Source organism: Taurulus bubalis, assembly GCF_910589615.1.
Source record: "Taurulus bubalis genome assembly, chromosome: 15".
Taxonomy (NCBI): Eukaryota; Metazoa; Chordata; class Actinopteri; order Perciformes; family Cottidae; genus Taurulus; species Taurulus bubalis.
The window spans coordinates 18,051,458-18,078,968 of record NC_136603.1 but is presented as its reverse complement, the minus strand read 5'-3'; positions in this window follow the sequence as shown (position 1 = coordinate 18,078,968).

Genomic DNA, 27,511 nt, shown 5'->3' with positions numbered 1-27,511 from the left:
CAAGACTACAATATGCATGCAAACTGGATGGGCAAACTCCCACAGCCTCTGCGGTAAACAGGCCGGATTACTTCTCCATAGTCCAAAGGTCTCCTGTCGTCTCCTGTCCAGCACACTGGTATATGCTCACCCATGAAGGCTTTGGCAGCTCACCCCAGGGCTCCATATTGCTACTAGAAGTGTCCAAGCGAACACTTAGAGCGAGCAAGCATTTTTTGTTTACTTCCTCACATATTTTGATCTAATGCAATTGTTTGTAACCTTTATTAATACGACTTGATGGTGCATTACTGATTATCTATCTAAAAACGTTATCTGAAGTGACCACAATGTCAACAAAGATATCAGCATGCTTCTGTTCTATGTGGTGTATAACGCCCACAAAAACCAAAGGCTTTTATTAGGAAAAGCGAAACTTAATAAAAGACCTCACTTTTGAAGTATAAGTTATCAGATGTAAATGGCCTGGATATTGTTGTTATCTTACGATTGGCTGATTATGGAAAACCACTTTTTATTCAATCTCAGTCAAAGCAACTTCCTCCATTTTTTTTTTATGAGCAAAAATTATCTAGATCAATCAAAATAAAGGCTGTTCATTCTTCAATGTAGTATTTACACCACTGCTTTATGACTGTACTGGATACTGTATTTGTTTCGATAAAAGAGCAAAGAGAGAGTGTATGTTTACAAAACAAATGAATCAAAACCTTTGACTAAATGTACAAAGCAAACAGTAAGTTAAAGAGATCCTTCATTTCTGTTTAAACATCTTGAAATTCTCCCATTCAGGGAATAATCTCTCATCTGATGGAGTGTTTTGGCCATTGTGGAAGGGTTAGAAATTAAAGTCAGTGGTTTCAGTAAAGGAGGGTATCTTTGTAAGAGGCACTGTATACACATTGTATAGCAGCACAGAGTATAAGTGGAATCGCTGAGATGATGTCATCTCCCCATAGCCCGAACTTTTGAGTCAGTACCATCTGCAAGTTGGAAGTTAATTTCACATGGAAGTGTTATCTCATTAGCTCCTTCTTACTACATTAACATTGAAACACACAAAGCTCTGCACAACTGGATTCCACCAACGGCTTAAAACTAATCTTGTAATTGCAGGATTTTGCTCTTCCTCTGGTAATAACCATAAGATCCCTGAAGTGGGAGTCAGTAGAGCTGTGTTTGTTGGCTGTTAAGTAGCCAACAATATAGTGGTGTATTTTCTACAGGCCAGCTAACAGGTGTGACTAAAAAGAAGGACATTGTATTATGTGGAAGGAACATGTTTCTAAACCTTTTGTGCTGGTAAAACAATCTGTTCTTTTTTAATCCGGTAATAATAGGGTTCTTTTATGTAGGTAATAACCTTTTTTTTCAAGTACCCCATTGTCATTGACTGCTTTCAGTATCATTTCAAAAGTAAACTCTAGTAACTCTGGTAAACGAGAAATCCAGGTACATCCAAATTGTCACTACTATGAATAATGTCATATAGAAGAAGAAAACAGCAGGAAGCGCATTTGGTTTCAGAAGAAAAGTCAGTTGGGGGAGATAAATTAATATGCTTTTACAACCTGCTAGTTGTAGGCCCAAAGGAAAATTTGAGAGGTGGCATTCTCTGTTCCAGACTGATATTGTTTGTGACTGAGTGCATCCTTGCCAGATCTCCCCTTTATCCAAGGGCAGCACAATGCTACATAGCAAGGCAAAGCACCAGAAAATGATGTCATTCACAAAGAACCTAATCCATGACCAGGATGTTGAAGGATCTACCCCTCCTCCTTCCTTTGCAATAGAATAAAACGAACAAGGGCCATCACCGAAACCAACTTGAAGAAAAAGAGAGATCTTCTTTTGGAGAGGGCGAACTGAAATGAACTGCTTTAAGAGTCCCTGAATCTATCAAGGGTGCTTCCAAGGACAAGTAAGGGCTGCATTCCATTTGTGCATACACACTGAGGCATACCACCGAGCCACCTCACCAAAAGTTTGTTCAAACAATACAAGGTTATTGCTCACAAGGCAGACTCTTCATCTTTACTGCCAATAGCAATGCTCAGCAGCAATATTCCATGTGCTGATGGAGTGGCCTAAGTACTTCCAAGGGGGCAAAGTCAATCGACATGAGTACTGTATTTCAGAGACTTACAAAAAAAGAAGAGATGTTATTAACAGGTCTATCATGGGTTTCTGCATGCAAGTTGGACATGCTACATCCACCACACTTTCTGACTTGTTGCATGAAGGAAATACTACTTCCTGAATTGCACTTGATGTAAATCACAAGGTACCAAGTCATTCAGTATGGATGTAATTCCCAGGGATACCAAGCGTTTTTGTTGGCTGCTGAGGTCTAAAAGCTAGTATCCATATGTTTGTTGACATGTACAGTTTATTGGTCTTCAGTATGACACTCTAAAACGTTAAAGTGAATTACATTTTTGTGTTTTTGGTTATTTTTGGAAACGCAGCGCAAGAGATTCTTTCATCTTTTCTGTAGTATAAATATGGAAAGACACATTTAAATGTTGAATGATCAAAAAGTTATCTTATTAAAATCCAGGTCAGTTTTTGACAGGTTCAGGTCAGAACAGGAACACAATCTAACTGCTCGATTCAATCCTAACAGCACACTTGACACTTGTTGCTTTTGCATCCAGAGTTGGGGCATTGTCCAGCAGTGTCCAGAAGGTGTGGTTGAGGTAACAAAGCCATAATGGTGGGATCAGGCTTGAAAAAGAGAGCTTTATAAGAGCTATACAACTCTTTCATAACCATTATCAGTCTATCTTAGATATCAGTGTGTAAGAAGAAGAAGAAAAAAACAGCTCCTTTCCCTGGAGTTATTATTTTCCGCATGACATATTCCAAAACCTTTTTATTAGATGCCTCGGTTGTACTGACGTCTACTTATAGAACATACAACGTCTACTTATAGGACATGTTTGCCCACATTTTTTTTGGGAGCACTTCCAGTCTGTGTCGACGTTGGAGGCTTTGGTGTCTCACCCGGTTTGTGTGTGTTTGTGCATGTAAAGAGAGAAGGTAGGTAAATTAGAGATTATGCACCAGTTTTGTGGGGTTGTGGGGTTAACCTCTGATTAATTGCACAGCTCCAGTCGGTTGCGGTGAGGGCACACTACTGTAATTTTGCAGCTGCTTGATTTCAGCATATGACACACGCAGTCCAATTGGCCTTCTGACCGCACACCAAAGCATTTAAAATAGTGTTCGTTTCTCAGGGCTCCTTGCTGTCAACAAAACAATATGGAGAGTTATTAATAATGTGTTTTCCTCTCATTTAGTTACGTGCACTGACACTAAAAAGAACTCTGCTCTTTTGCTTTTCTTTGGTCTCTTCTGTCTTTTCAAATTGTTTTGCCATGTTAGGACCTGCTTTTCATCTCATTTTACAGAAGGGTCAAAGTGTGTGTGCGTGTGTGTGTATTTGTTTGTGTCTAGGAGTGAGTTGGGAAAAATATGTTCTAATGGCGCGGCAAAGTATGGATGACTCAGTAAGCAATAAGCCTTAATCCTGAGTCAACACAAAGGTCTTCACCATTCATTTGTTTAGTTTTCCTGCTGTCGGTAATCCAGCAGATCGGCCAAAAACACTCTCCTCTCCTCCTGCGTCACACTGCATGAGAGACATCACTCTTGAGAAGAATTCATTCTGTCACCTGGAGTGAAGCAACAGATGCACAATGAGACCGATGAGATTTACTCCCACGTCGCTGCATCTGCACAACTTCGCCCCGAGTCAGACTCGTGCGCTGCGCTACAAGATGTGTTTAATCACCCACAGGTTCTACGAAGTTGGAATCTGCGGGCCTGCGTAAAACACACCAGATGGAGATGTCTGTTTGACGTAGTTTGATAGTAGACAGATATGGAGGAGTGTCGCAAGCCTAACTGACTGAACTGAATATGTTACCTCATGACCATGGCGCCCTGACAGTAGCGCTGCGGTGAAGATGCCAAATTACAAATCACATCATAAATCAACCTACAAGTTTTACTCCAACATTCTTCTTTCAGAGTCACGTACTGTCCGTCCAAGCAGAAGGAGCTGAGCAAAGTGGGAACTCAAGATGAGGATTACATGTGATGCAGCACTGTCTCATAGTCGTGAACTATATACAGACCGGGATGTCACAAAGACGTATTTGTGCGACTCGGTCTAGGTACCAAAGACGAGGGTTAAGGGATAAAACCTCCAGAAGGTTTTGATACTGTGCTTCTGGACTTCCTCCGAGAGTGTTTGACTTAAGAGATAATTAAAAGTGAAATGGTGGGCAGGGAGCCCCTTCAGGCATGGAGACTGGCTGTCGGGAGGCTGGACACCGGCCAAGGATCTCAACCCGCCACACGGCAACAGCTTTGTGACGTGGCAAGGCCCCTCCGTGCTGAGAGGTGCACAGTAATGGAAACCTCAGGCTGCTCTTTTCCTTTCCCTTCCTCGCTTTATCTTTCCATCTAATTCTCTCGACTCCACACAGTCACCAGAAGACAAACGTAGATGTTCACACACATGTCCACACCTGGATTCAATTATGATTAAATCTTCCCTCATGTGTGATTGTATTAACTTTAGGCATGCGGTTTGGATAGTGGGGAAGTGTGTAGAAGTTATACAATTACAAAATAGATGTTTTATTGAGAGGTTTTTGAAGAGCAACGGTAAACTTCAGTGTAGGATTCAATATTATTTATATTTCATTGATTCAATGCAACTGCATATCGGTCATGCTTTAGTTTTTGGCAGATTTAAAGCCGTTTCACACCAAGCACAGATTTTCTTCTGAAAAATGTCACGGAGAGTTATAGAAATTCAGTTTGTTGGTGCTCATGAATGCTTGCACAACCCTGCCCAACATTCGTGCAGGAGAAGAACACAATTCAAAGAACCTCTTTTTCAGTGGATTCCCACCAGCGGAAATGTGTTTGACCAATAAAATATTTTCTTCCCAGTGATGTCATACCCGAGATTAGATATTCCTCTATTAGTCCCACAATGGGGACGTGTCAGGATTACAGCAGCAACAGGGTTAGGTGCACACAAGAGACAGTAAAAAATCAAAACAAGTAATATAAATAATAAACAGTAGAAAACAGTCAAATTTACAATACTGGATTATATATAGCCATTATTATGAACAATGTATTAATATTGCACAGGTTGAAGTGTTATTTGTGGTCTACTTGGTTGTGAAGCCAACCCTAACCCTAGCTAAAGGTAGATTGCTGTTAAGGGAACGTCTTGTCAATATGGTGTCCCGACACTCAATATTATATGACAAACACCAGATTGACTACCTCAATAACCAAATAAAGGACACTGTTAAAGATTGCCAAGCAGCTGGGATACAATGAAGATGGTTTTTAGCTAATATATGTCGACCACAACAGCTAGCATTTGCATCGAATCTGGGTTCTGGGAAGGTTCTTGTTCTGTGGAATGGACACAGGCACTATATAAGATAAGTGTTCTCAAAATGAAACATGGGAATGTGGATAATTCTCATCTAGTGTGCATTTCACATGCAGATTTTAATACTTTAATGCAGTTGCGTTATTTTACGAATTATCGCACCATCTTGTTGGTGCAGTGATGAGAAACAGCTTTTAGGCAGCAAAATTATACTAGGTATAATAATGTGGTACATTTTGATAACTGAGTGCTCTCGAGCTTGAGGGCGTCCTCTTGGTCAACTGTGGCTTTGATTGTACTTCATTTGTACATAACTGTAAAATATTTACAAAATCTTATGTTCCACAGGTTGATTGAGTGTCTCTCTCTCTCTCTCTCTCTCTCTCTCTCTCTCTCTCTCTCTCTCTCTCTCTCTCTCTCTCTCTCTCTCATATATATATATGTATTTATTTAGCATTTTACATTATTTTCTACTCTATATTTCATTATATTTTCCTGTTGTGACACTGAAATATACCATAGCATTAGAAGGTCTCAGCTGAAGGAATTGATTTCATGGTATCTCATGTGATGGTAACAACCATTCAGAGATTAGTGCATCTGAAAAGGGGGCCGAGCCACAACTTGTCTTCCTTAAAACATCATGGATCTGTTTTACAAATTCATCCAGGAGGATGAGGAAGGCACTGGGCTCTTTTTCACAACATCAACTCCCTCTCCTCCCATTCCCTTTTTGGTATTCCCCTGTGGAGATTCTTGCCACCCAGAGCTTGATACAGAACAGTAAATGAGGTTCCCCCTGAAATTTCCAAAGTATCAGGGTGTGCCGAATGGTAGTGGCATGCGAAGTGAGTCTAAAGCAGGGCCTGAACTTTTGAACCTGTCACCTCGCCTTTCTTCCCTGCAACTGCATGTGGACTCTGCCTGCCTTTGTGTTACAAGCTGAAGATGGAATCAGAGAGGTTGGACTTTGTGTGAACTTTTCTCATTAACCTAATTCCCCTCCTTAATACACTCACGCATGCACATACATTAAATTACCTCCCTTATATATGAATTGTGTTCTGGAATTACTTAATTTGTCTGCATGAATACATTAATTTATCCCATTGCATAAATCAGGGAGGGCGACCATGTTGGCAGCTTTGTTCCAGTATAGTGATGTCGGCAAATTAATTGATTAATGTCCTGATGAATATCATTAAGTTAACACAGTTGTCCCTTGTCTCCTTCACAAGGGGAAACCTGATGAAATATTCTCTATGAATACGGAAAAGTATATTTGTCATCTAAAAAGTAACATTTCAGTGAGATATAAATTTAAATAATGTACGATGAATCTTCAAAAAATACTACTTTGATGCATTACGTGCTTACGACACAACACTTTTGAATACTGTTGAAATGAAGCTCAAAATTCAGTGACTAGTTAACGTTAGCTGCCATTTGCCACCGTAATGCAGAGTTTTACCACCTTTTTATTTTAGCTTTGTGATGCCTGGTGCACACTAAAGGAGTTTCAAATATTAACAGATTTTGAAAATGTGGGAGATCACCGAGATTTCACAACATATTTTTGTATATTTTAATCATAACAACGCACACAGCAGATAACTCTGTCGAGACGCAGACCACACAGCGGTGAATCCAGGGAAATTTGCGCGATCGAACATAAAATATGAGTGAGGACTGTCGTCGCCAGATGGTTGCACTTCAGTGTACAATGTATTGCAAAGAAAAACAAAATGAATGGAAAAGGTCATGGTTGAGAAGATTGACTTAGCATAGATGATACATTTTGCAGTTTGAGCGAGGGTTTTTAAAAGTAGTGAAAATACCAGTGCTTCACTATGTACAATCAAAGGCAGACAACCAAATACTTATTATGATAAAATACATTAAAGACAATATTCATAAGAGTGCAAAGACATGAGGAAAGTGTACACTGTGTTGACATATGCAGCAAATATATACAATTCAACAACTACTTTGTCTGTGTTAGCCAGAAAGAACGATATGGGGTAAAGAGCCTTGTGGAGGGCTAAACAGAGGGAAGATATCGGGGGTTGTGGAACAGTTTAACTGTTAGGCTTAGGTTTCAAATGTTGCCTGAACACCTGGGTCTGCATATTGCTTGGTGGAAGCAGCTGGGGAAATGTTTGGCCTGGAGTCCAAAACCTGGCTCTCACTTGGCAGTGCTTTCCAGCCTGCTCCTATCTCGCTGGCAAGTCCTTTTCAGCTGGTGGAAACTGAGAGGGCTCCTAGAGCCCCACAAGCCTCAATAAATAGTCTCAAATGTCCTTGCATGCAGAGTGGGGGATGTCTCAATTAAGCATTTGTGACACACTGGTTACCATATGTAGTGTGTCAGATAGTTTATACTTTTCAAGACCCGGTACCACAAATAAAATACTTTCGTTGTATGAGGTAATCGGAATTGTACCTCCTAATAAACAAAGATAATTCTTACTCCCCGATTTGGTAAAATAGTGTTCCCCATGTCAGCAGGTAGATTTTTTTTACCCATCATCCAGCAACAGGTGGTATCTTCAGTGGTGTTTTGTGATCTCACTGGTGTCCTCCCTCTGTTCGGAAAGATAAGATGTTGGCAACATTCAACATTTAAATCCAATACTCACACGGACAGAAACCAGCCACTGTCATTGCTCGTGCAGCAGACTTATCATCGGTTCCAGCAAAGAATAGCAGAGTAGTGCAGCACAGTCTGTGGAAATTTTGATTTCACCCCTGGCAAACAGGTTATCATTCTGGCCAGAAAGCAGACATCCATGAGATAAGTGGATGTATCTTTTCCTCGATTGTCGCTCCCTCAAGCGACTTTGCGTCTGTTGGGGTCCACTTGTGTCTTTCAGTTAACTTTGTTAACTTTGTTGTGCATCTAGGATTAGCGTTCTGTTCAGTCTTGAGTACTATATCTGTCTTCCAGAAATAAACAGTACGTACCAGAAGTACACCCTACATTAAGATTATCCGGTAACAAATGGAGTAGTTCACTTTTACTCCAGAAGAAGTTTGTATTGCATAACGACTACTTAGGCCAGCATAGAAGTGAGAACATTCAATTTCAGTTCTCTATCCCTCCTCCTTGGTTAACCATGAATCAATTAGGCTATTTGCTGGGTACAGAGGAACCAGAGCCAGAGATGGGGGTAGGGATTTCCATCAAATCACCTCACAAATTGGTCTCCAGCAAAGGACTGGGATTAAGTTCCTTGTCCCAAACAGTTGCAGCCAGTAGTGACTGGGTTACTTGGTTTAGACAGATGGGACAACTGGGCGGGTCAGCGGAAGCAGGACCAGCTCAGTCTGCTGCTGCTGAAGCCATCTGGAAAAGTGGAACGGCCTGACGATGAGGTGAAGAAAAGTGCTTTCCCCTCTGGGTCTGCGGAGCCTAGCAGTGATTTGTACCAGAGCAAATAGGCCTCGGTGAGAAGAGCTGCTATTTCTCTCCATGCAGCCGTCCCGATATGTCTTCAGCATTTGCTATTACTCCTCGTCCCTTTCTTCACCCTGCACCCTCCATCCCCTTCTTCCCTTTCTATCTGGCTGTTCCTGGCTTTCTCTCTGAGGTGTCTTTACTCTGCTTTTCTTGACTGCTCCTTCCTCCTTGTTTGTCTCCAAGAGTCTTTCCTTTCAGCTGCCAAACTAAATGCGCTGACGGTGCAAGGAATCAAATTATTCTCTCAGAAAGGTTCACCAGCTTTCTCTTGTGTTCTGACTTACAATTCAAAGGCCATTAGAACATGCTATTCAATTTTATTTATCGACTCCTTTATGTGAAGTGGTCTAACTTACTAGTTATGCTATTTGTGTTTGGGACAGTGCCATCCCCTGCATGGGTGCAGGAAGGGATGGTTCCAATAGAAAAGCTCAGGGAAGCAGCTGTGCCCTGTTCTTCATCAGAGGTGATTACAGAACGTGCATTTTCCAAGCCAGCCAGAAAATAAAAAACTATTGTCAGAAAACACTTCAAATAAAGCATACATCTCACTTTCTGTGACTTGCTCAAGTACATTTTTTATTGCTGCGTCTTCTTCCCCTCATTGAGCTGCACCAAACCATAATGGACTCATTACTGGCCCGCTGAGGCCGGAGGGCAAAAAAACCCACAAAGGTACTTGGTGGTTCGTGAGAATGGAAGCTGTAGTGGGGAGGGGGTGGCCCTCAATGGCCAAAAGGTGCAACAATGAGCCCTTCCACACTCAATAACTGTGAGTGGTTTCAAACATTAACTTCAAGGATGCTCAGTAGTGGGATTTACAAGTGTGAACTGGTTGACCTCTGATGAAGAGCAGCAAACAACCGCTTCCCTGAGCTTCACTAAGGCAGGTTATGCTTCTATCAAAATTTGTATTTTTATATTTAAAAAATGAGGGCCTGAAGTATTAAAACTATGGTTTCACATCAATATAGTAGCTGTGTTACAATTATTATTTGGTATGTGGATATCTGAGGGTGGGGAATGCAAATTCCAGGAAATTGTGTATTTGGTTGTGTGTGTACATGCGTATATGCATCTCAGTGTCTGTCTGTCCATGTCTCATCTTGCATACTACACAATAAACCTAAATTGCTATGGTTTTATAATTTATCAATATGGGTTGAATTACAGAAATCTCTGGGATTATGACATAGGCACATTCGATTTCAGTGTTGATCACTGCAATCCATTTCTTGTAAATTGCAGATCTTGTGGATCTTATTGTTATTGCACCTATGCTATAACAGGAGTATAATGCCTTCTTATGTTCACAGTATGATGCATGTGGATTGTCTATTTGAAGTACCCTTTTTGTACAGCAGATACAAAATACATATGGCAGTATTTGCATGTAAAAAAACACAACTATTTGCAGCTAAATTCAAAAACAAAATTGTTGAAAACATTAGGTTTTTGTGAAAAAGAAAGGCATGCAAAGCAGCCTTTTAATGAGTGACCTCATATAGGATATGATAGGGTATGCAGGGGGGTGGGAGTGGGTCATTTTTGGGAACAGAATGTACTGTACTTGTTTTGGCCTGATGCTGAGCATTTAAAGGCTTTTTCATGGTTAGAAGTGCTTTAAGAGTCCAATATCCCTATTCAAATGCAATAGTCCAGCAGAGCTTCAGTCTGTTGCGCTTGTCTTCAGCTGTTTGGGGTCCATAATGTGAGAGCTCTGGGCTCCTATCAGCCTCCCTTTGTCTCGTCCCACAGAGAGGCTCCTGTTGATGACTTATTTTGGAAACCAGAAGCACGGGCCTCTCAGCACTCAGGACAAGATGGCGAGTGACAGAGTCTGGCTGGCCCCTTAAGTGTGTGAAAACTGGGTGCCTGATAACAGTTTTTGGGAACACATCCAAAAAATGGCTGTTATGACAGTTTTGTTTTTTTGTCTTTTATTTTGATTTGTTTTGTTTTTCTTGGTAGAACATTATGTTGTCATGCACAGCAGGGATTTCCGTTGATAAATCAGGAGAACACGGTTTACTATTTAGTGCAGCCAATCACAGCGCTTCCTTTTATAAAGTTGTTACTGTTGATGATGTGCTATTGTGTTCCTGTGTTAGTCTCACTTGGCTGCATTCAGTTTGAGGTATCGCTTGTTGTCAGTGTTGCTGAAAGGACGCTTGTGTGCGGCATGATGGGAAATGCAAATGTGGGACCAGCTGTGTATGAAAATAACCAATGCAATTCAACTTTAGTATGCAAATATAGTATGCAAATGTGTGTGTTGTGTGTATATGTGTGGAATTTGGACCAATGTGCACAGCTCATAAATTAAAAAAAAATGTAATACAATTATATTTGTGCACAATTTTTTTTATTGGTTAAAATATTATTATTATAAACTATGAGATTAATAAGAAAGACAGAATTGCCCTTTTCACTCATCATTTAGGTCAATACAATTACATCTACATTGCATATACCATTGCTAATCTAACATGCTGTGGCACATTTAATATTATAATTTTGTTTGGGGTGGTTGATGCCACTTGATTGGATTGAGAGCAGATCACCGTATACATTACAGAGAGTAACTGGGGTTGGAAGGGTTACTAAAAATGTAGTTTGATACAATTAATCAATTATTTAATTAATTATCATGGTAGTCAGTAACATAATTCACGTATCACAATATTAAAGTAACGTAACTTCCACTGCAGCGCTACTTACCAGCTTTGTGTGAGATGTGTCGTGTCTCACACAATGTGTTGTAATGTGTATCCATCTGCATGGTAGTTTATTGTTCTATTATTGTTCTTTATTTTAAAATGTAACAATTGTAATCCTGCTAATAACCCCCATTTCTACTCAATGTAATCTGGCTATTTTTTTGTAACTGTAAAATCATACAATTACCTTCTTTTTTTTAATCCCAAATGCGTTACTCCTGGAGCCTGACAGTAATGCAAGGTAAAGAAATACATGGCTAATTATCCAAGTCTTGCCAACGATGTGAAACTGAGTTTAGATTTCATACTTTTAAATCCAGCTGAATCCCTCTAAAGACTTCTCTACTACATAATACTTTCACGATGCAAGACCAGCAATCCTGGTAAAGGCTTTGTTTTAATCAGAAAATTCTAACTCTGTCTAATTAAGTTGGAGCAGGAACAGAGGTTTGTGCAAATAAACTGCCGTGAAACGCTGCCAGGATCCTAATAGGTCATCACTGTAACCGGGGAGCATTACAAAAGATCTTATTGTTTAGGTAAGAAAAGCTCCTAATTAGGTCTATTTGTGAAACTTTGATAATTACTCAAATATAAGTACATCAAAGTCCCAACGTTTCTTTTGCAATTATTGAAAGCATGTTTGCTACTATTGTGATTGTGAGTTATGTTTTCTATTATGATGAACAACATTTTAATTTGCTGTCAATGGCCTGTGTCTTGAAATCATAATATAATATGAATAACTTTCAGTGTACATAGGAAGAATAATGGTCTGAAGTAATCATTCCTCCGGTACAGTCCGTAATACAATCCACTTTTAATGTGACTGCACTGTAAAAGCTGATTCTTTTTTTTTATGTCCTGTGTTCAAGCGGCCACAAGGGTCTCTGCTAAACATGATTAATAGAAATGTTGTCATCAGCACATGTTCTGTTCGTACTCCCGTTTTGATGAGTACTTGTGAACTGTATGCAAAGACAATTGCACGAACACGTAATGCAGTATGAAGACATCTGCATCTTTTGGGGGATTTTATCCATCAATTAGGAAGTAGGGAATGGAATCTACAATCTTCCTTCATTCAAAAATTGCATCCAAAATTTTCACCAAAACAAATATGAGACTTCATCAGCAGTTAGACAAATCAAGTGGAAATCTGTTTCCCTATTGATTCTGATTTACCTTAACCTAACCTGAGCCGTAACTCCAACCCTTACCTTAGCTGCGCTGAACAACAGAGCCTAAGCCTCAGAGCTATACGAAACACATGGGGAACCATTATTTGAAGGGGAAACTGGCTTTGAAATGAGGCCGGCAATATAGCCTCAGCGATTCAGCTGACCTGTTGAATGCATTTTTGCACAAAAGAAATTGAGGGACAATCAAAGTTTTTATATGAACAAATTAACGATCACTTATGAGCTACGTTTTTTTTTTATAGGCTACTGTACTTTTCAAAACAATGTATATGTCACCATTGTAGTGGAGTCCAAAGTCCTTAAAATGTACTTGATATGAAATTAAAAGCATATCTATTGCCTCCATGTGGCTCTCAACATGGTGACTGCTGGGCAGGCGTCTTGCAGTCAACGGTGCTAACAGTGCTATCAACGACAGCAGTGCTGACAGAGTTAACAGTGTTTATCTGATGGGGAAACGGAGAGTAGGCACTATGCAGCAATGGGTTATCAGTATTATTATGTGCTCGCCAGTGTGGCTTGCTCACATGCACTATGTTTGCTGTTGTAGAAATGCTCTTAGTATCGTAGAGAACCTCTAAATTCCACCAGTGTAAGCTAATCTTTCATTCAAGCTTTCTTTCGCACGATCGTGGTGTAATGGAAAGTGCATCTCATAAACTGAGCCCACCTGTATCCTACTAACATACTACTTTCTCATTAATAATAATTCTGTATGACAGCAGAATGGGACTTTTTAGAGTTTAGAGTCAAAATAAAGTTACTGCAAAGTACAAACAAATCATAGAGCTGCAACATAGGTGCCATGTCAATGCACTACAAAGCAGTACACCGAGGGGGAATTTAACAATATCCATACAGTAAAGTGTATTTTTGGTGTCATTAAAATTCTCCACAGATGCGCATTCAAGGAGATTCTTGAGATATATACAGGGAAGTCCAGTCCATTGCAGGGATTCATTTCCATGGTAGCATCGCCCAGCTGCTGGCTTCATCACAGCAAGAGCATTGGATGTGGCTTTGATCAACCAATGTATCCGCTCCTCATTCTGATATGGTCATCTGCCAGGGAAAAGTCAAACCAACTGCTATGTGACTCTTTGGAGACTTGTTCATTTTATGCTTTAATGGGGAGGAACCAGGTTGTTGTCAAGATATTTCAGCTTCTGCAAAAGTCATTCATAGGCTACACAGGGCAGCTATCCCCTGCAACGCTTAAAAAAAGACATTGTGGAAAAGGAAATACTAAATCAAGCGCCAGATTAATAGCTTGTTTTGATTACAATGTTGAAAACAAACAGCCAGCAACTCCTAGATGTGCATTCGTGCCACCGCGGCCTCCTGCTTAGCGGAGGCTGCTTCCTCTGCTCCTATAGCAACCAGTAAGCAAAGCTATCTCTTGTTTCAGAGCACCATTGTTTGGTTTCCCATTTTAATCGAGGGACCTTATGTGCCATGTTCAATACCTTTTGAGTGTATTTAAAGTGGTTGTGAAGCAGTTATTTTACTACCCTTTCTGCATTGCTAAGGTTAAACTGCAGACTGCACACCACAACAGTAGGCTCCAAACATCACTATATATTAGAACCAGAACTAATTCCCTTCTTTAATTGAAACATGTGTCATGGTCTCAGATACATTTGTGTCTTTTAGTGTTTCACTGCTGAACATTAATATTATAATGAACAATTCTGTTTCTCTGCCTAGCTGGAAAGTTGGGATGGAAACCACCTGTGCTTGACATTCCTTTTGCTCAGCGATGCTGCGCTTGGTTTGTGACCTGATTGGCTTTCTCTGTAAAGGATTATCTTGTCTGTTTATGAAATTATGAAATTGTTAAACAGCTTCGCACCACTCATTTTCCAGCGATGTGAGCATCTCCCTCTTCGCTGCTCATCAAATTAACTCCAGCTTCCTGCCCAATTATGACAACAGCAGATCTGTTGCACATATGTAAGCTCTGAGCAACTCAAGTCAACGTGACTATTAGCATGACTTTTTTTTATAGCAAATAACAGAACAAAAGAAAAATCATAGACGAGATCATTTGAGCCTCATCCACGAGTGGAGAATGAATAAATCACAATGTATGCAATTGTATTGTAAGTTTAAGAAAAAAGAATGTAGCAATAAATATTTTGCCATAAGATGAGCGGGATATAAAAATGGTATGTACATTCAATAGGAAAAAGGAATGAGATAAATGAAACCAATGCAAATATGAATCAATAAAATGTAATGTAGAAAAATTGAGTCCCATACTGAGATGTGTAACACTCATGTCCTGACCCAAGGTGAAAACCCGGTCACTTGGATTCCAAATCTTTGAGTGCAGTGCAACTGAGAGACCTTGCTTCGAGGACCTAATGGAATAACAAAGGATCAGCAATTCGCTGATATAAGGTGGTGCCAAGTTGCGTAAAGCCTGTTAGGTAATGAGAAGGATTTTAGGTTCACTGCTTAATTTGATTGGAGGCCAGAGCAGTGAAGCCAGGACAGAAGTAAGATAGGATTGCTGTAGAGTCCTGTAGAGTACCCAGTGTGGAATTTTGGAATTGAGCTACAACTGTTTCGGGATGGCTGAAGTGTTTGGACGGTCAATGGGTTCACCCCTTTCTTCATGAATGAAATATCTTGGTGGATGGTTTGTCATGACATTCATTGTCCACAGAGGACACATCATAATCCTTTGGTTAACCCCTGACCTTTTATTTGTGCCACACATCTCAACCGTTATTTAATAGATTTCCAGGCAGAACACAATGTTTCTTTAAGTCAATTATGTTGAAATATTAAACGCATTTCTTTGCAAATGCAAGATTCTTTTCTACTTAGAGTACTACACTATACTGGTAACCCAGTGCACCCTACGTATTGTCCACTATAGAGGGATATATAGTACACAATACAACTCCTATTTTGAACTGCTTTTACACTGCCCTGTGTTTGCAGGTGGAAGATATCACTGAAAGTCATTTTAAATGCTAAACACATCTCAAGGGCAGTGGGTCTTTGGTCAATTACTGTTTGTTTAAATTACCATTTCCATATACCAATGGAGAATCATTTTCCCGTCATGGATGGCAGAACATGCAGCAAGTTGATTAGTTTTCAAGGTAATAAGCCGGACGTGTAATTGTACCGTTACGTTGTTTATATGTTGATTCAAACACAGTTGAGGAAGCTCTGTAGACTTGACGTGATAAACGTGTTTTGTTTTTTTGTTTTTTATTCAGTTAACCACCGCTTTCATTTTTTACCTTTTCCTTCTTGATGGTTCATTTAAATTGATCCTTTTATGACCATTGTTAGCTTGTGTCACAATTGTGTTGTTGGCAGGCAGTTGAGGAATGTTGAATTCTAAAATAAAGAGAGGATTCATTTTTTTGTTCAGAAAGCATAGGTTATTTAACCTTTGACCTTCAGTGAAACACCATTACAGATATCAGGTTTATTTATCTCATAATCTCACTTGTTTAAATAACGTGACAGCAGCTACATCTAGAAAATGTTTTCTTCCAGTCGACCTCTCAAGGCATTCCCAAACTGATCTCACGTAACGGGGCGGCATCACTTCTCAATCTAGCAAGTGAATGACATCTTAAATGAGAAACAGCAGGTGCCATTTCCAGCAAGGAAACAAGGAGCAAGGCCTTTGTTGCACCCCGACTGATGACCACCGGCACAACAAGGCAGCTGGAAAGATTTCAAAGGGACTGGATCAGAGCCCTGCTGGTTTCATGTTCTCCCATCGTCCTTTGTGAATGTTCTGACCACGCCTGCTGGTGAGACTGATCAGGCTATACTGTAGCTGCCTCATTGAACTGCTGTTTCATGTGATTTATATTAAGCCTTCTGTATTCAGTCAAATGAGAGCAATGAACTTCAAATCTTATGGATTTCAGTATTTAATAAAACACCATATGTTTTAAAGGTTGGTTTGAAAGAGAGAAAGCGGCTGAAATATTTAGATATATTATGAGTTCACTGAATGTAAACCTTCTAACATCCATCCATGTCTAAATATTGTATTTACTGGCTCAGACAATGTTCCTCACTATTGCAGTATGACACTGCTCTGTTTTCTATAATGCTGGGGATTTTCATGTTTTTTGCAGTATTAATGTTGATTAAGGGGTTAACAAATTAGGGTCAAAACTAGGGTCCCCAAATTAGCGGACCCTAGTTGTCCTTGAAATAATGACTCCTCGATTGCTCCCCGAGTTTTTTTAATTGTATTGTTCGGTGCCTTCCCATCATCCCCCAGAGTAATACTGCACATCTTTAGAAAGATTAAGACCTAAAGCATCTACATCTGCTTAATAATCACAATAAACACAAGTATTGACATGTTTTCAAGCATTTTCAGTCCAAAAAAACAATGACCTACTTTGACCTGAATCTTGCTCGTACCATAACACACGTGGTCTGTAACTGACCGTCTCTTTCTGCATGTGTCATCTGACGTGCTTTCAGAGAAGTCTGAGGACCAATGAGATCGCAGGACCTCGAAAGGCCCCAAAAATAAAAATAAAAACTCTGGTTCCTGTTTCGCAGTGCGAGACACAAATACAGCCAATGCTCTTACTGTCACTGTTAGACTCCCATAGTCTATACAGTTACAGTGAAGTGACTTTAAGTGAAATCCGCCATTGTTAGGGGTACTTATGAGTGTTTTAGTAAAACGTTACAATCGCTTAGTCATGTTGAGGAGCTTATGGAGTTATTAAAATGTAACGATCTTTTTTTTATGTAAGCAACCACATCTCTTCTCACAAGGGTTACAGTATTTTAACAATTTAAATGAATTAGATCGGAACTGTGGATGATGAGATATCAGAGTATTAGTTTTGAAAAAACACACTTCTCATGTCCGTGAGATCAGAAAAAAGAGGCGCGGGCTTATAAGGTTAATGGTAGAGCTACACTATATTGTGCGTGCACTTCCTCGATGAAATGTGCCAAAACATCCCGATACTGTCATCTGGATGAAACTCATCTTTCCTTGCAGAAGATCCACAGCATCTGATAGTGTGGAAGATGTGCAACATGCTGGAACTCTATATTACCTCCGGGACTTGTGTTTTACAGTTAAGGGTTCTATATTTCTGGATTTTTCAGGGTAAAGGTGTGCACTGTATATGATGGCAAATTCTTAGAACTATGCAGTTCCAACCAATATCTGCTGATATGATTTATACATGCTTTTATGTGTCTTCTTCATCTCCTACATTCCCAAAAAAAAGGCTCTGCCAGGACCTCTTAGCTTCATGGAATACGATTTAGTAAAAACTCTTGGTATGGGTTCAAATAAGTATCATTGTTACATAACTTCAGTTGGGAATGACTGGGCTGGCTGACCCCTGTACGAGCTAGCTGTTCATGATGTCACCTGCACTTCTGCGAATAGTTAAGATAAGAAACATTCCTGGTAGAAAAATATGGAAAAAGATTCCTGGTAGGCCGCACACTTGGGAAAACTGATGCTTGACACCTTCTTACTGTTGTAACCACATATCTGTGAGGCATGAATGAACAGATCCAATTCAGAAATTCTTCGAGAGGAATGAGGCTTTTAGACATCTGATCTGTTTTCTCAGTTATATGATGTAGATACTTGAACTTGGGTTCACCTAATATTGGTGAGACGACAGTTTAAGCAGATACCGCATTCATTTATGGATGGCTGCACTTTGTGATTACCGGGGGGAGCATTGGGAGGGCTAGGTAGGTCAGTTATTTTCAGACCCATAAAGTCTGGAGTGCAGGTCTGTGGAATAATCCACCACCCCAAAGGCCTCGCTACCTCCAGCGCAATAACAGCCCGTCTCCAACCTTAAAAATAGCTAGACGCTGGAACTCTCATTATAGCCATCCATCCCTGCAGTGGAAAACGTCTGACAGAGGGAGGGAGAAAAAAAGTTTGTTTATAAACGAGGCACATGTGCTCTGCCAATATCCTTAAATGAGTGATTTCAGCATTTAAAATGGCCAAGTAGTGATAAGTGCAGGACGCTATGCAACACAACAGGGAAACTGAAAAAGGATATTAATGAATTACTCGTGGTGATTTGTGACTTCTCTCTCGATTGATGATTTTTTTTATTGACGTAGACCCAGTAAATATACAAATGACATTCAGCTGCATCATTCCTTTACACATTAGAGAACATTTTATTTGATAAAATATGTAAAAAAAAATGTGTCCTTGTTGGGTTCAATTGTATGAGAGCTACAAAAAGATAATACACAATACACCTTTTTGCCTCCAGGCAGAGTGTGTGTGTGTGTGTGTGTGTGTGTGTGTGTGTGTGTGTGTGTGTGTGTGTGTGTGTGTCATTATTGGGATGACGGATCTCCAGTTGAAACCTCGTCCTTTTCTCACATCAAATAGCTCACAGTAGATCAGCCTCCACACTAAGCTGCTGGGAGCTGTTCTAATCGGCTCAACCTTCGGAGGTCAAAAAAAAAAGAAAAAGGCAAAAAAGAGTGCGAGAGAGAGGTGGAACCCATAATGGGAGTTGCTGTGTGTGTGTGTGTGTGTGTGTGTGTGTGTGTGTGTGTGTGTGTGTGTGTGTGTGTGTGTGTATTGGGGGTTGGGGGTTGCTGAGAGTCGGCCCGAGGCTGAGTTCTGCTAAATTCACACCAGCTGTGGTGATGTCAGGAGGCAGTGTGTCGAATATTCCGGCTCAGAAGCTCCGGCCAGGCTTGTGTGTAAATCTGTGTATTCAGGTGCGTTATGTGAAGTCATCTCGAGCAAAGCGGCCAAACTCGAGGGTCCACAGGGAAGCTGGTGTTCCCAGGCCCAAACCTTTCTTCTTCTATCATCCCAACTCACCCATCCTTTTTCTTACTGTCTCATCCTGTCCAATACTCTCTTCCTCGCTTTGAGTTATCGTTCCTCCTGCAGGTCAAGCTCTTCCACCCTTGACTTATGGCCACTCTCCCACACTCATCCTCTTGTCTGTCAATAGCAGCAAATTGTCTCCAGCTCTGATGGCAGCCTCTTCAGTAGCAGCAGAGTAAAATTAAAATGTGATATTGTTTGCCACTAGCCACGTGCACAATTTTAGAACTTCCAACATTGTGTGAAGACTTAACTTGAACAACTCTTTCTCAAACATATTAGTATCAGGTCTGTTGAGCTGTCTGATTTTAGATGTGGTTGTGACTGCACTCTTTTCGTAATGTCTTGTTTGTGCTTGACACAACATTGTGAATGTGCACTCCCACTACGCACAGCCAAAAGGTGACGTCAACAGGCGCAGCAGTTACTAATTACAGTTACTAAATGTTAAAAATGTAGTCAGCAACCTAATCCAAGTATCACAATATTAAAGTAGCGACATTTTATCATTTTCTATTACTTTTGGGTTTTTCTTGTGGTGGACACATGAATTAAACACATCCCTAAGACTATGCAACGGTCAGAGCTATAAACATGGTATTAAATATCGAGGTAGATGTCTTTTAGCGTAATTTAATCCCGACTGACAGAAAAATAAGTAATTCTGAGCGAAACAAAATAAATAAACAATTTATATGACCCACCTCACTGCTCTGATTCCTGCAGCTTTTCAATCCATCTGTATCTAACAAGAATAGGGTTTCATTGTGTATTTTCACCAGGCGGCAGCCTCCAGTGCTGTCAAGTAAAGCCAACGCAGAAATGTCACAAAATTATCTTTCTCTCTACTGGCCAGCAGGGGGCGACTCCTCCGGTTGCAAAAAGATGTCAGACTATATGGAAGTCTAGTAGAAAATTACTTCTCACTTTATTAGAGATTTATAACCTCAATAAGTATTGTAAACATGAGTTTATGATCTCAATCGCTAGTCTCAAGTCTTCCTTAATACAGCATGATGTTCATAAATTATGGTCCCATAGATTACTCAGCGGGATTACTGTGATTGACAGGTCGCTGCCGCTACGGGTGCCGTATACGGCGTCTCTACGTCACTCCACCGCATTCAAAATATGGTAACTTCTATTCACCGGTCGCAAAAGGTAAAGATGGCGGCGTATTTATTTTTTTATCACTGTAATCAAAATAAAAAAACTGTATCTATTCTAATAACCTCCTGGTACATACGACCACCTTTGCACATATATACACGCAGTATGTACAGTGTTCATATTTAGTACAGTGTTTTTCATATTTTATATCTTGTACAGTGTTCTCATATTTTATATTTTTTCTCTTTCCTGTATAGTGTGTTTTTTCTTATTTTTATTTCTTCCAAAACTGTTGACTCGGAGAACCCTGCAAAAAATTAATCTGGATTGTTGGTAGGCACAAATGGCCAAATAAACACCTTGAACCTTGAACCTTTGACAAATCGCCACACTCGAGGCTTCATACTGGCAGTCCACAAACCAACGGGTGACGTCACGATGACTACGTCCACTTCTTTTATACAGTCTATGATTTTTACGAATAATACTCAGTTTCTCCTTTATTGCAGAAGTATATCCATCCATGTACTTCTACACAGTAGGCGATTCAATAATGTTTTCTTCTCTCTAAAACATTTTTATAAATTAGATATAGTACAATACACGAGTATCAGGAGCTTTCTTTAGCGAAGAAAATGTATGTTGATTGGAGTGGGCTGTCTTGTTGACGCCCACACTGGGAAACTGCAGAAATTACAAAGATAAATCCCGAGTTAATGTAGTCATAGGACAGGAGCAGGAAGTGATTGTGTTGACGGGATGTTTATGTTACCAAACGTTTGTTACGCTAACCTTATGAATTGAGGTGCAGGAGTCCCACATGAGCAGAGTAGGTGTGTGTGTTTGTGTGTGTGCAGCTGGGTGGAGGGGTGAGGGGCACGCAAAGGTTGTGCACCACTGTAACACATGAGAAGAAGATTCCTCAGCGTATCGGGTTACAGTCAATCTAATTAGAGGATTACTGTTGTGATAAGGATTGGAAAGCTTGTTTAGCTGTTGGTTTTCTGGTTCGACTTCAATTACACACTGGGTTGGTCTTGATGTAATGCAATACAATTACCTTGTAATTATACTTTTGAGGATGTTTAGTAATGCAATATGCCATTTTGCAACTGCAAATTAAAGCAAGAGTGTGAGAGGGACCGAGATGAGTGCCAAAACCTAATCTTCAAGATGTAATCTGCTCCCCTGCTTCAAGAAAGTCTGCGGCTTATATTACAACCAATATACTGTGGATTTAGGCCTGCTACTAGAAATGGGGATACAATGGAAAAGTAATGTACTTTTTAAGTCAGTTTGACTTGAACAGAGCAATGGGTGCCCCAAAATTCAGATTACTGTAAAAGGTGCAGACAGCTTAAATCTCTAATAGTTGATAGCGAACACTGTTTTGGACTTTGTCAGCAGCACGCTATATAACAGAAGTCTCTCAGGCTAAGTTCACATAATTCCACATTTATGACTCAGATCTGTTTGAACAGCACAACTCACCAATCCCATGGATTTGTTCAGTTCTGATTCTGATTTGGGCAACAATGACATATGTTGTCCTAAATCAGATATAGGTTTGATTGTTTGCAATGGTTCCTCAAGGGATTCTTCGCAATTCTGCTCTGTGAAACCATTCACTTCACAATCCCACCACTACTGGCTCTTGACTCTTCATCCAGATGCACAACGCCACCAAAAGCTATCTCTAAAAATCTTTTTTTCTCATCCTCGTTATCATCTGCTCACACATTCGCTGACTTCCACTGTACATCAATTTATAAATGTAACCATATTTTGACTTCAGTGCATCCACGTCAACATAAGTATGATAGTGTGCTGCATGTGACGCCGTTGTCATTGTCTCTACATGACCAGTTCACTCTGGTCATGTAGTCTTGGGTAATCCAATCACAAGCGGACAGTTTAAAGTACCAGAGCTCACACTTGGCGTTAGAAAGCGTCTCGAGTGACCACTGGTGCTCAGATCTCACTTTCATGCTCTATATGAAAATATACACGTACATCATTTCCGTTTGCAAAGACCAAATGCATTGTTGCTTTTATCGGATTAGAGACCGCAATGAACTTGCCATGTCGAGTCTGCTCGAAATTAAAAGAAGAAAAATAAATCAAAACAATACAAACTTGGTCCATTGGTGGGCATGTTCCAGAAAAAACAAATATGTCCAAAAACATTCTTATTCATAGTAAATGAAATGTAATATACAATATATGTGTTTTTTTTTTAAATCAGAGCAAGTGTTTTTGCAATCATTTGTCATTCATATTCACATCATAGGATTAAAAATGCAAAACCAAGAGCAACAAGATCCTCGAACACTCAGATGTTCAAATCCATATTGTAGCTTTTGGAAACAATGATATCATCAAGCCATTACACCGTTTCCATGTGACAGAACAACTCATAATTTTACTTATTTTGATAAGATTCAAAGGTCACCCAGGGATGTCCTGTGTTAGCGGAGGTGTGTTTGGATACACTCACTCAGCCCATCCTGTGACGTATTTGTGAATAGGTCTCTGCGGAGACAGGATGACAGAAAAAAAATATTATTCCTGTTCCTAATGACTCAAGTTCCAGCTGAGATCAGGATGAGATCTGCTGACGTACTGCATATAATCGCACAAGGTTGAAAGGAAATTTCTTAAAAGGTTGTCTCTAGATGGTTGCCATAGACGTTTCCCAAAGACCTTTCATAAATGTAACCATTCAAGGTCAATAGCTCACCTCAACTACTCTAGGTTAATACCTTAATCTAATCTCAATGCCCAATCTTAACCAGATAAGGCCAATACCTAACCTAAACCACGAGAATTTGGAATCTAACCTTAACCATTCAAATGAAATTCTTAACATTAAAAATAATAAATAAAACTAAATGTCTAAACTTGACCATTGGAGGTCAATACCCATCCATAACCATCTGAGGTCAATACCTAACCTTAACCACTGGAAGTCAATACCTAACCATGACCATTAAAATCCAATGCCATAACTATTTAAGAACAAAACCACACCGTAACCATTCAAGCTCAAAACCACACTTGAGGTCATTTGAGGTCAATACCTAACCTCAACCATCTTGGGAAAGTTTGGTAAATCAAGTATTATTATCTAGACACAACCCTAAGATGTGTATCAACAGACACATGTGCTCTCTTTAAATGTATTTTGTAGTCAGGGATGCGTTACTTATTGTCACAATGAGTTTGTGTTGAGCTCAGCTACATGATGTTGTTCCAATCGTCTAATAGATATTTGAAGTTACTGGGAAATGAGCTTTTTCTTGAAAAGTCTCACTAAAATTGACAACCTGTTCCAGAGAAAAGAACCTGCAGCAACTTGGATTTTTAGAATGCATTTTCCTGGGAAAGAGCTTTTCCAAACAACTGTCAGCTCAACATTGAAATACTCAAAGAGCCCTGAGCTGATAGGTTCAAACGCCTCTGTATGGATGGCATCATGTTGTTTCATCACAAAGATGGTCTACTTTATTAAGTGGTTAGTGTTCTACCAAAGATACCACCACACCACTTACTCATGCATGAAGAATAAAATCAGAAACATCAGGCTGATTTATTTTAATTGTAAAAGAAATATCAGTTTTAGCCAATTTAACAGGAAAACCTTCCCTCCAGGGGACATTTAACCGTGTGTGATTTCAACCAAGTAACCTTGTAGTCCTTTCCCTTCAAATTGAAAAAAAACATGAATACACTTGCATTGGGGCGTGTGTGCGCGTGTGTGTGTCTATACATGCAAGATTTTGTGAAAGCCTTGCACATTGTGATACTGTTACACTGCTGGTGTAATCATAATCCCATAAACTGACTGTCATTAATGCATTACAGCACTTCATGGAGCAGATGTGAGTCGTTGGCTTCAGAGAGCCATTTAATACATGATCAAACAAAAGGATAAGAGGTCACGGTCACCCCCAAGAGGCATATCTGTGTGCATGCCTGGAGAGCTCTGCGGTGAGGAAACCTCGCCGCCACCGAGGCTCCTTGGCTACAACCTCTGCATTCTTTTCTTGACCATCACCCTTGGATTCCTCAGGGGCACTGCCCTTAAACAGTATTCCGCTATCCATCTTGCCAGTTTACTGATTTAAATTCTTGCATGGTTTCCACCCTCCGCCCTATGGTCAAAAAGCAACATCCTTTCGCCAGTCCCTGAGTTGACTCTTCCGAGTAGTTATGAGGCAGTTCATCCACGCTGGCACCGCTGCCAGTGATGCCAGCGTCCATGTTTTCTGCCTGTATTATATTACCATTGTCTCCAGACAGCGCCTTTAAACATTAGCACAGCCTTTTTTTTTATTGGGTGTGTTGAGTTTCGACTGATGTAGCAGTGAGATGGAGCAACTGTGCTGGAGTAGGGATTAGCTCATACAAAGGATGAAGCTTTGTACTACTTTGCTTGCTGTTATCACACCAACCCATCTTTTCTGGGACTGAAAAGAAATAAAAATCCATCTGCTTTTACATTTGAGGCTACGAAAACAAACCCGGCTGACTCGGAGCCAAAGAAAATTCATACATGTCACTAATTGTCAAGAAAGGCTGGCTGCTGGACATATCTATTTAATATAGGGACAGTATCCAAAACAAACACTGCCACTGCAGACATGGAGATATGAGCTGTCTGCACTGAAGTGCCAACCTGACAAATACCCCAACCCTCCCCTGCTTTAGAATACCAAGCTTAAGTTTCTTTCTTAGCTCTATTAAATGCACAGCACGATCCTCACGTCTAAATGTAGTTTTTGTGTGGCACCCTTTGATGCAATATTCTAAAACAATATTTCACCTAAACCTTTTTCAGCCTGGTCTCACTGGCCCCTTATAAATGTTTCATTTCAAGCGCCTCGTATGCAGAATCCAGATGAGATTTAAGACACCACATATGTGAGTCTCAGTTGGTTAGACTGCAATACCTCTTTTTCTTCTGGGCTACATACAAATCATAACCGGCCCTACTCCAGTCCAAATGGTGGTGGTAATGCACATGAAGCGGCTTGGTAACACCCAGAAAAAGATGATTGATAAACGCCAGAATAAGAACTACTTCTGCATTCCAGCGGTTCAGTTACAACAATAACACAAATGTGAATTAAATCTATAAACTACAAAAGCAAAACAAAAGTTTTATCGCCTTCATAAACTCTCAATGACGCATCCAGATTAGTGCTCTCCTATTCCGCCGCAGATCATTCACTGGTTGCACTGATCAGGCATCGGATGAATTCTGCAACAGCTCCATTCAACAACACATTGAAGAATGTGTAAAATGGTGTCACCACCACCAAAACAACTATTGAACTTTAGATTTAGGCAACAACACTAGGAAACCTTAGGAATAAAGCCACTTTGTTAAAATAGGCTCAAAATAAGTACAATATGTAGACCAAATAACTCGACAACAATGTGTTTTATTTGTCTGTTCACAACAACAAAGGATTTTAAGTGACTTTCCTTTGGTATTGTTTCTGTGTTGTGGCACCTAATTGTAACACATTACGTGTATCACCACCATGTTCTGGGAAGAGGTAGTTTACAAAGTTATGTGAGCTCAGACTGCTTGATCATAAGTGTTGAAATCACCAGAGACACTTCTTCCTGTTTTGAAGGGTCTAAGTACGGCATTCAGAGCATTACTATAGCAGCAAACAGATCCCGAGTCCAATGTGTGACTAGCTAGTCGCCACAGCTCTGCACTGTGCTCATACAGAGGACAATGCCGTCCGGACCCACGGACTCGTTGTGGAAGCAAAGCACCCGCCCTCAGGTTTCCCCTCGGATAAACAGCGCTCACTCTGTCAGCACTGTTTTAGCTGGAAGCACCGTTAGCGGATGGCCGCCGGCTCAGCTGTCGCCATGTTGAGAGCCGTGTGGCAATCTCTATGTTCTGAATTCTGTATTGAGAGCTTTTAATACGACAATGGCAGACTGTATTCAAGCTACAGTGTATCTTTAGCTACCATTTTCATGGGTGAAAGACCCTGCAAGAGTCTACTTTCACAGACTGCCTGCTGAAGTAGTTAAATATTATGTATGGAGAGGCAGATGGATTTACATATATTCAACATCTGGCTAGAGTGCCACTCGGGAAATGGTTCAGACCTCAGAGATCGGATAGCTATCCGAATCCAAGATCCATGGGGTGATGAGTCTGAATATGTTGAACTCTGGTGGTTTTAACCTTATTTCATCATTAAATAGCTTATAAAAAATGAGTTCATGTTTATAATATACCTCATCCGAACAATCACAAAAAAATTGGTGGCAAAGACACAATTTCACAATTACTGTATCTCATTTCAAGTCTGGGCATTCATCCTTGGAGAGTGGATGTCAGATAGCAGAGGGATGAGTCCGGACCTCCGTTGAGCCATGCGCACTTGCCGACCAACTCATCCCAGTGACTTTGAGAATGATGTGACAGGCACTATCTCAACTCTCCACCAAGCACCGCGTCAGGGATGTAAGGAGAGACATAACGCCCAAGCACTCATCCGCATCCCAATCACATCCAACATCTCATTAATGTGTGAAGAAAATGGTGATTGCCTAAAGTGAAATGAAGTTGCACTGCTAACATGTTTTTGCTCTTCCACAAGGCATGCAGGGGCATGCATCTTTAATCTCTGCAGCTTCCAAGACTCCAATGTTGGTTCCAAAAAATAAACCAGAACAAGCAGGGGCCGCGTGACAAAAGCCTCTAGCTCA